Raw genomic sequence first — 7,783 nt, 5'->3', positions numbered from 1 at the left:
GGTGGAAAGATTGTCACAAGCGTCGGCCTGACGAGCCGGCGGCTGCTGTTGTTGGCGTGGGGGAGGAGAGTGCACCGTGGTCGCGGCGCCTCCGATCCTCCCACCTCCGTCGTGCGCCCGCTCCTGATTGCACCGGCGCGAGGGTCCTGCCAGCTGCGGTTCATCTTTGTTGGCGAACCTGATGAGGCTCCGAATGGTGGCTCTCCACTCGTCGAGCTTCTCCGTGGCAGGAGGAAAGTCGAGGAGCAGCTGTACGTGTGCCAACGCTTCCGCTGGCGTGGGGGTGGTGACAGCCTCATAGACCGTGACACGCTCCACCTTCTAACCACGTTAGAAGGAGCCCTATCACAGTCTCGTGGCTGTACGTCGCCTCCACCAGCGTCTAGGTGCGCACGCCGGCCCGATGCATCCTGGGAGTGACGCAAAGGGCTCTTCCCACGGCAGCGCCCGGGGGCGCCGACGTCGTGGTGTCGCTCATCGCGCGCGGCTTGGGAAGGTCGTAGCCCGGTCGCCGGCGGTGGCGCTATAGAGTCTGCCGCGCCGCCCGCGGGCAGCACGGCCCTGCCCCCGGACCCAGCGGCGTGCGGCTCGTCGTCTTGGCCTCGGACGGCGCCGCTCCCCTGGCTCCAATTGCCAGAATGTCGTGGACGCTCGCGGGCGGCGCCTCCAGCGCCATCCATGGCCGGCTCCGGACGACCCGATGGCTGTGATCCCCTTCTTCTTGGGGCCATGGTGATTATGAAGTTGATACGCTAACTTCCAAACCGGATTTTCACAGCTTGCGCCCCCTACCTGGTGCGCCAAAGATGTCGGTGGGAAATGACACCTATGGGATCACAAAGAATCTCTACTACGGTTGGCGGGTTGCGGGGCTGTGCAAAGAGCGGGTTTAGGAGATCAACGCGAGGGGATTACCCAGGTTCGGGCCGCAAGCGATGCGTAATAACCTACTCCTGTTGGTTTATGTTTATCGGGTGTTCTTGGACTAGCTACAAGGCATGCAGAGTCCAAAAAGTCTGAATCCTCTCTCAGTATGCTGTGGGACTCCTTTTATAGTCAAAAGGGGTTGCCACAGTGGCAGACAGGAGGTGTAAAGTTTGTACAGTAGTCGAGTCTATCCCTGGCATCGTAGCACAAAACGAATTTAATACGCTGCCGACGTGCCCTCTCACTTTATTGGGGATGCCAAGGAAGCTTGTCCCGCCCGTTGCCGCTTCGCCTTGCTTTGACATGCATCCAAGCTGATGAGGCGTGGAGCGCCACGCTGGCTGGCTGACTGCTGAGCTGGTGCGGTTGCAGAGTCTTCACGAAGATCTGCATGCCACAACGTAGATGCTTGCTGAGTTGGTCTGGAAACTGCATGCCGCCACGCAGGTGTCTGCCTAGTTGGCGGGCTGGCAGCTGCGCTAGAGCGGCGGTGGAGCCTTGGAGTGGGCCTGGGTGCGGCCCCGTAGATGCCCTCGGCAAGAGTCTTGCCGGGGCCCCGTCAAGGGTCTTGCTGGGGTGCTTCGTTCGTCCCCGGCAAGGGTCTTGCCGGGGGCCTTCGTCTTCTCATTCTTATTTAGTCTTGTATGCTTCTGGTCTTCACAAAGATCTACATGCCACCATGGAGGTGCCTCCCGAGCCTTAGTTTCAATGTGTTGATGGCGTCGGAACTCTCAGGCTCAAGGGCGGCGACCTCGCTGGTGTTGGGCAAGTTGCCCCAGCAAGACGCTTGTCGGGGTTGTGGAGGCTGCCCCGGCAAGGGCCTTGCCGGGGGAGCTCACCTCTCCTCTTTGCCCTTCATGCTTCAGGCTTGAGTGCTGCTCTGGTAATCTTGTGTCTTCGCCTCCTCTGCCTCGCCAAGCGTGGTTCCAGGCGCGGCTACAACCGCTTGTGCACAAGTAAAGGGGTACAAAAAGGACCCCTACTTTTGTACACCGACACTACTGCTACCTGGATATTAGTAGCGTGCTCTTTTGTACCGCTCTACTGCTAATTAGCAGTAGCATTTGTTTTTAAACCTCGCTACTAGTAAGATTCTGTGTTTAAGGTTTTTCCTAGTAGTGATTGCTGTGAATACATAGCTATCCACGTCAAAGCGACTCAAAAAAATAAAACACGTCCATGAGACCATGACCAGCCGCCCTTGCCAATGGTAGGTCTTGGCTTTGCATGAACTCGTGCAGGCGTTCGTCCAAGCGGTCGACACGCTCGCGGTATATCTGGAGCGCGATCTCGAGCTTCAAGTTGGCTATTTCATCGGAGATCACCAGGTCAAGGATGCGACGGCCATGTTCCTCTACTGCGCCTAGGTGGACACCTGGGCCAAGGAGGCGGTCGAGCCTACGGACCGGCGGGCCGCGGATAAGGCGAACGACGTCACCCATGCGAACGGCGCGGCGGGCGTCCGGTGCAAGTACGGCGCTGAGGGACTCTGCCCACACCTGGCGAGGACTGGGGGTACTGACGGGACGTGTACCCAGCTGCCACGCCGTGTCGACAGCAGGAAAGCGCGATGGATTAGCTCTTGCTGTGCGTCGTGCCGCGCCTCTCGCTCTGAGGCGCTCCAATAGTCTCGCTGTGCGGCGAGCCGCAGCCTATCGGCACGGACGCGCCTAGCTTGCTCTACGGCGCGCCATTGATCACGTTGTGCGGCAAGCTGCAGCCTGTAGGCGCTGACATGCCAATCTTGATCCGCGGCACTCAAACGCCATGAGCCAAAGGTCTGCTCAACCCTAGCGATAACGCGCATCACGGTGTCATCCATCACGTTGTCGAGGAGCCTGGGCCTCGATCGGCCGTGGCGCCTGCTCGTTTTCCTCGTCGACGAGGTTGATGGCAGAGGCGGCGCTTTGGTGGGTTGGCATGCTTGGAAAAGGTGGATGTGCTACAAGCTGCGCTTGTCGCCTCCGTGCGTCACACGCCGCCTAGGTTTATGCGCAATATCGCTGAGTGGCGGGAAACAGGTGAGGAAATGGCGGAAACGGTGGCATATTCATAAAACGCAATCATATGGAAACTTAGCATAGAAGGAACATCGAGCTAGCACAAGAAGCAAATGATGATCAGATGAATATGGACAACACTAGGGAACCCGTCAGCGATGAATTCATCAATCGCAAACAGTTGAATACCAGCTAGCGTTTGCCCACAACACACACGGCTTATTCCATCACAAACATGTCGGATGGATCAACTGTATGCCACGTATCACACATTGTGAAAAAATAATGCGGTAGACCTTCTTTAACATGTGTTAAAAAATTAAAAAAAATAAAAAACAAGGACCTCGAGGTTAAATTAACTCATGGGATGGGTCATATCAGTCATTTAATTTGACAGATATGACCCATCCTATCAGTTAATTTAACATCAAGGCAACTTCCCATCCAGTTACCCATCTGATGGCTGTTCCAGCCTGAGCACACTTAACTTGAGAGTTCTCTTAGATGAGCTATTGGTGGGACAACTAGTCCTTACTGATATAGGATGCCCTCTTCGCATCCTTATGGCGTACCCGGATGACCGCCCGTCGCCCAATGGCCAATAGATGTTCTGTAGATAGAGCATATCACATACGTCTTATTAGAAGCAATCGTCTGTGTTATTATCGGTCTTTGCACATATTTCTGATTACAGACCTGTTTGCTGCGTATCACACACATCTTGATATATTGAACCGTTTCTGTTCTCTTGTGTCAACGCAAACAGTTCATCCGAGTGAACCGCATGCCTTATATCGCACACACCTTGATCTGGATGACCATTTCTTTTGTGTTGTCCAATCATAAACAGTTCATACGAGCGAAGCGTAAGCCATATATCGCACACGCTTTCATCTGGCTGTCCGTTTCTTTTTTATTTCCACATCGCAAACAGTTAATTGAACTGAACCCTATGCCCAGCATCCCACACGCAACTATAATCTGAACCGTGTTTGATGCATCCTCCTCCACCGCAAACGTTTTGCATCTTTTTTGACGGTTTTTTACACCACCGTTTGTGATTAATGCATCGCACACAGTTTCGTCGAAGGCTCTTTGATTGTAATGTCGTGTTAGCAGCAACCTGCAGTAGTGCGGGTCCATGTATCACTGTTTCTCAGTTAATGTTGATGAATATTCTCTAGACGTATGGATTGGATATTGTACAAAGAGTGCTAACTGGACCATGCACGGGACCTCCTGTGCATGGTAGAAAATCTAGCCTTCATGTTTTCTACACCCATTAAGAAAAACATACGTCACATAGTATCAAGTCATACACCGAGTATCAAAACACGGGTTCACGGCTTATTAACACGTAAACCGAGTAAGACTAACGCGACACACGACAACTTTTTTTTTGCATTCCAACCTGAGAGCTTTATTCAACAAAAGTACTCCTGGGATCATCAGCCAGAAGGCTAGTGAGCAGGAAAGAGGGTCTAGAGTCAGTCCAACTTTCGGTAACCAACAGTGTGCATGCATGTTTTGCACAAAGATGGGCCAGTACATTGGCTGATCTACAAACATGTTGAACATGAAAAGAAGCAAAAGATGAAGCTAGCTCTCCAATTTCTAAGAGTATCGGTGCCACAACAGATAAGCTATTGTGACGATGTTGCCAGAGATTAACAATCTCCACGCAGTCCATTTCCATAATCACATGAGAGAAACCGTGAAGATTAGCAAAAATCACTCCATCACGCAGCGCCAAAGTTTCTCCAATGAATGGATCAGTAACCCCCACATGGGGTTTGCTCCATGCACCCAACAAGGCCGTGGCAGATCGTGCAACACCACCCGCGTCCACCTTGTCGGAATCCATACTCACAGCCACATCAGTGTTAATTTTGACCACCCCTATCTCTGTAGGAGTCCATCCATGGCCCGACAACACCAAAGCGTGAGACAGTGGAATATCCAGCACCGCCAGGTCCTGTCTGATGCGCTGAACTGACGCAAACGGATCCAGTTGATCATCATCATGTGTGACTCTATTTCTTGAATACCATATCGCCCACATAACAGAGACCATTTGAGCCCTCTCATTATCAGAGAATCGCTCATCACAAATGATATCCCGTGACCATGTATCTGCGTGGAGGCGAGGCCTTCGAATATCGAAGAGTGCAAACGCTTGCTCCCAGAACAACTTGGCGTGAGAACAATGCAGTAGGGCATGCATAAGATCCTCATCCATTGCAAAACATACATTGCATCTACTGATGGCTTTGATGTGTCGATGCTGTAGTGTGCTTTCGTCTGGTAATATTTTCCGGATAACTCTCCACCAGAAGACCCGCACCTTTGGCAAAACCTTGAGCTTCCAGAGTAACTTCCACATCTGTTCTTCAGTCTGTGAGGTGTTTGTAATCGTCCCTTCCTCCAGAGCTAGATGATCTTTGCGAGTCACCAGAGAACGATACGCAGATTTAACAGAGTAGATTCCACTCCTTTCATGAGCCCAAGCTAAGAAATCATCCCCACCGCCCGCACGCAGTGGGATATTTAAGATGGCATTAGCATCAGGTGCAACAAACACAGACCGGATCAGTTCCCGCTTCCATGTCCAATTTTCCATATCAATCAGCTGGTCAACCGTCTCAAGGGTAGTACCACCCGGAACTACCATTGGAGCCAAGTTTGGAAGACCCGGGATCCATCTATCGTGCCAAATAGATATTGTTGTCCCGTCTCCTACCCTCTTGAGCAGCCCTTCCCGAAGCGCCTCTCTACCAGCCAGAATGGCGCGCCATATAGCAGAAGAAGCTTTCGGTCTGCTAGCCACCATAAAATCACAATCAGGGAAATAACGGCCCTTCATGACTCATGCACAAAGCGAGTTGGGGTTGGTAATGAACCTCCAACCATGTTTGCCTAACAACGCCAGGTTGAAGAGTGTCAGGTCGCGAAAGCCCATGCCCACCCCCCCGCGCCTTCAGTGCTCCAAGTTTATCCCATGCCAACCAATGTAGCGACCGTCTGTCAAGGGATCCACTCCACCAGAATTTAGCCATACTAGACGTTAAACTTTTTCACACCTTTTTTGTTAAAAGGAAGCAAGACATGCTGAAAGTTGGGATGGCTTGACTGACTGACTTAATCAACGTCTCCCGGCCAGCACATGCAAGGAGTCTCTCAGCCCAACCATTCATCTTGCTTCTAGATCGCTCACCAATGTGCTCGAAAGTGCCACTAGTAATCCTCCCCACCTCCGTCGGGAGTCCCAGATATCTCTCACTAAGCGCCTCCACATGAATACCAAGAACATGTTTGAGCGCATGTCTTATACCACTTGGAGTGTTCGGCGAGAAGAAAATTGAGCTCTTATCTCTGTTCACCGATTGACCAGAGCACAAAGCATAGATATACATGATTTCATTTAGCCTTACAGTGCTCGAAAGGATACTCTGATCCCTCTATCAACCTGGGGACCTCCATAATGATTCAACATGGAAGTGAGACCTTCTACACACAGAAGGTAGAGAAATGGTGACACGGGATCCCCTTGCCGCAGTCCACAAGACGGAGTGAAGTACGGTAGGAGCTCTCCATTCACTTTCACTGTAAACCGGACCGAAGAAACACACTTCATCATCAGATTCACAAAATTTCCACTGAAACCAAGCTTAAGCATGATAGCCTGCAAATAGTGCCATTCAACCCTGTCATAGGCCTTCATCATATCTAGCTTGACAGCACATGTATAGTTCTTGCCCTTTTTTCGCCTTCTCATTGTGTGGATACTTTCAAAGGCAACCACCACATTATCCGTGATCAAACGGCCAGGGACAAATGCACTTTGCTCTTCCCCAATCACTGAATCCATCAACTCTTTAAGGCGGTTAGTAATCATCTTAGCCCCTATTTTGTATGGCATTGGGCAGAGTGATATTGGACGATATTGTGCTATGGATTGTGGATTACGTACCTTTGGTATTAATGTAATTGATGTGTCATTGAACCCCAACGGTAAGTCACCACCATTCAAGAAACCAAGAACTGCCGGCACTAGATCTCCTTGAATGAGATTCCAATGGCGCTGAAAAAACCCCGTGGTAAAACCATCAACACCGGGGGCTTTAGACGGAGACATCTGGAAGAGAGCAGCTCGAACTTCCTCAGCTTCGAACGGTTTAACCAGAGCCCAATTCATATCATCAGTAACACGTTCCGGAACATATTGCAACAAATCATTCATATCATTATAACCTTGCGAAGAATACAAGTTTTGAAAGAAAGACAACACCTTCAAGATGGGAAATCCTATTCAAACGCTTCCTCTAGGCTTCTTGCGCCTGATAATATGCCGTGTTGCGATCTCCTTGACGTAGCCATGGTACCCGTGAGCGTTGCCTGATCCATATCTCTTCTTGCCGCAGTGCTTCACGAAGTTTCAGCATCGTAGCTTTCTCTTCATCCGACGGGCCTCTGCCAATAGATTGTTTCCTCAGAACCTCAAGTTTCTTCTGCAGTTTCTTCACCTTTTTGGCTAGACACCCGAACTCTTGAGCACCCCACGACCCAAGTTCAGTTTGAAGCTTCTGTAGGGTCTCCTGAATACCTGCAAGGCCTGGTCCAGCATGATTCCGTCGCCACGCTTCCGCAATGAACTTGTCATACTCCACATGGGACTGCCATACATCCTCATAATGAAAAGGTTTTGGTCCTCGTTTAAAGTTTGTTTCCTGAGTCTCAACCAAAACAAAACAATGGTCTGATTCTACTGCACTGATATGTCGAACCTGCGCCGACTCGATCCTCTGTAAGAACTGACCATTTGCTACACCTCTGTCAAGCCGGGCTTTCACATTCAG

Source organism: Triticum aestivum, chromosome 3D (assembly GCF_018294505.1).
Source record: "Triticum aestivum cultivar Chinese Spring chromosome 3D, IWGSC CS RefSeq v2.1, whole genome shotgun sequence".
Taxonomy (NCBI): Eukaryota; Viridiplantae; Streptophyta; class Magnoliopsida; order Poales; family Poaceae; genus Triticum; species Triticum aestivum.
Note: the sequence above shows the minus strand (reverse complement) of the source record.